The sequence below is a fragment of the Acomys russatus genome, chromosome X, assembly GCF_903995435.1.
Source record: "Acomys russatus chromosome X, mAcoRus1.1, whole genome shotgun sequence".
Taxonomy (NCBI): Eukaryota; Metazoa; Chordata; class Mammalia; order Rodentia; family Muridae; genus Acomys; species Acomys russatus.
Window position 1 is genome coordinate 14,328,288 of NC_067169.1, and position 6,000 is coordinate 14,334,287.

General features: G+C 47.2%; 1 protein-coding gene across 1 annotated transcript in view; it reads right to left on the reverse strand.

Moving 5' to 3' along the window:
- Window positions 1–5,214, reverse strand: part of Usp9x (ubiquitin specific peptidase 9 X-linked) — a 115,420-nt gene extending 110,206 nt beyond the window's left edge. The window contains exon 1 of the mRNA XM_051142419.1: window positions 4,971–5,214. The gene's annotated coding sequence lies outside the window, so the exon portion shown is untranslated. The remainder of the gene's footprint in view (window positions 1–4,970) is intronic.
- Between the last annotated feature and the right edge of the window lie 786 nt (window positions 5,215–6,000).

The following is a 6,000-nucleotide window of genomic DNA, read 5'->3' on the forward strand; positions in this document are numbered from 1 at the left end:
CACTAGGGAGGCAGAGGCAGGTGGATGCCTGTGAGTTCAAGGCCAGCCTGGTCTACAAAGTGAGTCCAGGACAGCCAAGGATACAGAGAAACCCTGTCTCCAAAAACAAAAACAAAGCAACAAAAAAAGACAAAGACCCAGTATAATTTTAGGTAAATATCTCAATAATATAATACTTTCCCATCCCTTTTCCCTAAAAACATACTATAGCAGTCATCATTTTAGGCACAGTAACATGTGTCAGAAAACCTCAGGGTTTTTTCAAGCGGGCGTGGTGGTGCATGCCTTTGATCCCAGCACTGGGAGGCAGAGGCCAGCCTGGTCTACAAAGCAAGTCTAGGACAGCCAAGGTAACACAGAAAAACCTTGTATGGAAAGCAAAAAAAAAACAAAAAAAGAAAATTCAGAGGCCCCGCATGGTGGCGCTGCCTTTAATCCCAGCACTCGGGAGGCAGAGGCAGGCAGATTGCTGTTGAGACCAGGATAGCCGGGACTGTTACACAGAGAAACCCTGTCTTGGGCGAAAAAAAGAAAAGATTCAGAGACAAATGATGCAACGGGAAATACCTGTAATCCCAGCACTCAGAAGGTGGGGGCAGAAGGATCAGGAGTTTAAAGTCATCTTTGGCTATACAGCCAGTTTGTGTCCAGCTGACATTTGTGAGCTCCTGTATCAAACACAGAGAAGTAACACAAAAGAATTTTTAAAGACCACTAAAATCATGTTTTCTAAAATTCAGTAAAGATATCTGAGGATTCTTGTGTCTCACTGAGAATGATCATTGGGATAGAGATGTAACTTGGTGGTAGCATTCCACTACCATAGCATACATGAGGCCCTAATGAAACAGGGCACATACCCCCTATGTCTGTTGTGGCTATTTTCATTCCATAATTTACAAGCAATGCAGCAAAAATGCTAAAAGAAAAAAAAATGCTAAAAGAAACTCCCCTAGTCTTAAATTGTTTTAGTGTAAATAAAATTTTAAATTAAAATAAATTCAGAACTCTCATACTGAAGTAATAATTTCACTGTATGTTGGTTGATGAGATAATATGAATTATCAGAAAACAAATTTCTATTTTCATTTCATGAATATAAATATTATCTGCTATTATTTGTCATAGACTCACATGTTGGTAGACATTTAGAAGATACCTATTTGTTCTACTTTCCACGGCCAATCCAGTTATTTTTCAAAAGCCAGACTATTTTGATAGTCTTAAAAACAAAACTAATCTAAAGCTGCTCTGGTATAGCTAACAAACTAAAAATTCTAAATTTCTTTTAAAATAGCAGTATCACTTCATTAATATAGCACATAATTTAAGTACTACTAGCTGAATATGACAGATGGCAGGCCTTCCACTGGTATAATAAAAATAATACCTATATAATGTAATAAATGAGAATGTTTAAATGTGTAACGGTGCTGACTTGTAATTAATAGTTAATAAGTGGTAATTATGCTGAAAATGGAAAGCAGTTTTAAAAATCCATTTTGGGGGGGGTTTCGAGACAGGGTTTCTCTGTGTAGCTTTGGCCATCCTGGACTCACTTTGTAGACCAGGCTGGCCTCGAACTCACAGCAATCCGCCTGCCTCTGCCTCCCGAGTGCTGGGATTAAAGGCGTGTGCGCCACCACGCCGGCTAAAAATCCATTTTCTTATTTACACAAGTTCTGTAATAACAATAGCCCCACAGCTTTAAGCCTGATACAGTATCAGACTCATACACAGTATTCTTAAAATGTACCTTTTATTCAGGCCCATATCAGATATAACAACAAAAAACCCTACCAAGTGATTCTAATGTCCAGAGTTGAGGATCAATGTAGTATATCCTTCCCAAACACTGTTAGAATATGTAAAAAATACAAGACAATTAGCAACAAATATGATCGTTTTCAAAAACCCAGATTCTAAAACAATGAAAAGGAAACAAGACTTGTTTCTTTTTTGTTGTTGTTGTTGTTTTGTTTTGGAGACAAGGTTTCTCTGTGTAAGCCTGTCTATCCTGGAACTCTCTTTGTAGACCAGGCTGGCCTCGAACTCACAGAGATCCTCCTGCCTCTGCCTTGCAAGTGCTGGGATTAATGGTGTGCTTGTTTCTCAATCTTTGAGAAACATTTCAAGATTCAGAAAACTTACCAGCAGGAAAGGAAATATAACATGCAAGATAATCATAAAAGTATTATGTGCTTTTAAAATAAAACTCAAGTAGTTCAATAACCATAGAATATCTTACTTCCACAGCTTAGGGTCTCACATTCAAAGACTAATCCATATTTTTAGTGTGTGTGTGTGCGCGCGCGCGCGCGCGCATGTGTGTGTAGGTCAGAGGGGTGTCAGATCCCCTAGAGCTGCAGTTACAAGTTGTAGGCTGCCTGATATGGGTGCTAGGAATCCAACTTGGGTTCTCTGCAAGAACATTATGTACTCTTAACCACTAAGCCATTTCTCCAGCCCCAGATGTCCCTATCAAATAGTTTCCTCTCTCCTGCTTTAAACAAAGATTGGCTCCAATAATAAAATTCTAGAAATATAAAAACTTTAAAACCTGACTTTTGAGTAGAAAAAAACTAATAAATAGAATGTTTTCATGTGTCCAACTAATCAATAACTTAATGATGGCAGATCATGACAAACACCCTAAGTAGCATTATTAATATTATGCCAAAGAAAAATAATTTCTGAAGAGATACCACTAAATTGCTCTTCTAGAGATTATCTCAAAATGTATTTCAAGCCGGGCATGGTGGTGCACGCCTTTAATCCCACCGCTTGGGAGGTAGAGGCAGGCAGATCACTTTGAGTTCGAGGCCAGCCTGGTCTACAAACTGAGTCCAGGATGGCCAAAGCTACACAGAGAAACCCTGTCTCAAAAAACCAGAAAAAAAAATGTATTTCAAGATCCTGGAAGACAAAAGAACCAAAGTATATCCTACTGGATGGAGCATTCCATTCACTGATAGGCAAAAAACGAAGGGACCTCCATAAAATGCTCTATAACTTAAGAATAAAATCTGCTTTTCAGAGTTACTTTCAGAAAAAAACTAAGATTCTTGTGTATTCTCTTAGTCCTTAATACTTCCAGACATTCTCTTAGATTCTACTACTGTCAGCAAACAAAAGGAAGAAACAGCAAAAGATAACAGCATATTTGGGAGGGGGATAAGAAAAAACATGAAGACATTCATATAGTATTTAAAAGATGGATTTTTTTCATGAGAGAAAGCAAAACATACTTTAAATTTTCACCCTTGGAACATCAAAATTCCAAGTACTTCCGGCTTTCACTTTACCCAAACCCTGGAACAATAAAGTTTAAAGGGTTAAAGCAGCAAGTATGACAAAGCATGTAAGTTTAAACATTGCAAAAACAAACATTATCTCTGTATATTTACTATCTAAATCTTCCAAGAAATTGAAAGGCATTTTGCTGAAGCCAAAATGGCAGCCTGGTGATTCAGTAGACTAGAACGATCTAAAGAAGAGTTTGTAGTCTCTATTTTTAAGTTCAAGTGTACTGACTAAAAAAAAAAAAAAAAAAAAAAACGCAACCTACTCATGGTTAAAGAGAGCTAATGAGGTCTAATAGATACCGCCTGCAAAGTTTCCACATCAGTACACCCAAAATAATAACTGAAACTATACAAAGGAGAGATAAGGAAGGCTGGTGGGCTTTAAATTTTTAGAAATAACTACGAATGCCTCTTTTACCAACAGAAGCATGAAAATTAACCTAAACCCACAATTCCCTCACAAGTCAACGACACTCTGCGGCAATTACACACACCTGTAAACTGCGGCCGTGAAAATTCAATTAACGGTGTAACTACGGAACTTCCAAAACAATAACGTGTTTAATTTAAGCACGTTGTATCGAAAAAATCGTTTAACATTCCAGTTGCTGGAGAAACCCAAACAGTAACAAAACCCCCCAGCTCCCCACCTGTTTAACGTAAATATTTCACAATGAATGAAAAACAAGCCATTTACGAAGCCCGAAACCTCACATCACATGCGGGTGAAGGTTTTCTTAGTCACAAAGTCGCACATGCTAATATTTTCTTTTTTTCTTCTCCTTCTTCGGGAAGTTAAAAATAGAAAGGTGGTAAGGTCTACTGTCCCTTGGAAGCGATTTTGGCATCAAAACATCCCTCCTAGCCTTTGGCCCTGAGCAGATGAAGGGGCGCGAGGGAGGTGTGGGAGACCGATAACCACGGGCTCGGACTTCCCAGGGCGCAGGGCCACCAAGCGACTGCGGGTTATCGCGGGAGGGCGGAGGGGAGGCGAACAAGTCGGCGGGCCTGATAGCCAGCCAGGCGTCGCCGAGGCCTAGCTCTCCCGCTCCAAATCACTCCACCTCAGTAATGGCGTTTGGTGTCAAGTGGAACAGGCTGAGGGCGTCCGCGGCGGGGTTAAGGGGCGCGCGAACAGCACCCCCCCCCCTCTGCCGCCGCCTGCGCGCCACCGCCGCGCGCTCTGAGGCGACCTCCGGCGCGGGTGGAGGGGCGGCATGCCGCGCCCGAAGTCTCCATCCTCCTCTTCTCCACTCCAGTCAGGACGGGAAGGGGGAGGAAGGGGAGGGCCAGAGCCGTCAGCCATTTTCCCTGCCAGTCCAAAACACACTCACTCTCGCGCACACACACACACACACACGGACACACATACACACGGAGAGACACACACACGGACACGCTCACTCACAGACACGGGCACACACGCTCCCGGGACCCCGACGGTGCGGCACAGCGGAGGCTGGCGAGCGTTCGCCCAGCCTGGGAGCGACGAGGAGGGGCGCCCCCCCACCCCGTGTCCCCGACCCGACCAGTCGGAGGCCCCTGAGGGAGGGACCTCTCACACACACGCACACCCCCTCGCGCCTTCCTCCCACCCCTCAAGCCAGCTGTCGGCCCCGGAAAAGGCGAGTGGCCCCGGCACCCACCGCCGAGCTGACTACTCACCGAACACAACACAGGCGTCTTCTAAGAAGCAGGACACGCGGAGGCGGGAGACGAAAAGGCAAAAGGCTCAAATTCCCGGGACGAGGCCTAACCTGGGAGCATCCCAGGCCAGGGGCTGACGAAGAGACAAAATGTGTGAGCGTACGGATGCCGGGCTCGCGGCGCTCTCCGCGCTCACAAGGGGTCCCGTCCGCTCCGCACCCTAGCCGCCCTAGGGCAGCAGTGGCCAAAGCCGCCGCCTCCTCTCCTCTCCTCTCCTCCTCCTCCTCCTCCTCCTCCTCCCTCTCAGCCGCCAGCGGCCCTCTTCCCCCTTCTCCCCTCGGGCTGGGGCGCTCTCTGAGCTCAGTCGAGCTCCGGGCGGTGCGTTTCTCCTGCGTCACCTCCTCCTGCTCCTCCTCCTGCAGCGGCAGTTTCACCTTCCCCTGGTCGCCGCCTCAGTCCCCCCACTCGGGGCCTGCTCGCTTCGCTGCGGCTCCTCTCCTCACTCCCGTCCACCGACCCTAAAGCACCGGGGCCGTAAAAGCAGCCACCTCCCGCGAGGGAGAGGCGCGGCGGCCGACTCCCGCGAGGCCTGGGAGCCGGTGCAAGTCAAGGAGGGGGGTTCGGTGGGACTAAGGAGAACCCAAACGGGCCGGCTACCTAGAGGTTGCGGCTCCGCCACCGGCGGAGACCAGCTTCCGCAGCCTTGGATACCACGGCCTCCTCAATATGGCGGATCCAACAAGTCGAAAAAGAAAAAGAAAGAAAACCCGCACGGCCAGTGGCAGTGGCGGCGGCGGCGGCAGCAGCGGCGGCGACGGCGGCGGCAGCAGCGGCAGCAACAGCGGCGGCGGCGGCAGCGCAGACTCCCACTAGTCCCAGCGCCGCCCAAGGCTTAGTGCTTCTCCGCCCCCCGCTAGGGCCCGCCCCTCTCAAGCCCCGCCCCTCAGACCTCGGCCCGCCCCGTTCCCTGCCCAGCCCCCATGTCGGCCAGCTGCCCCTTCCCCTCCCTGTCCACCTCGGGTTGGTGGGGGAGCGGGAGGAACGACAT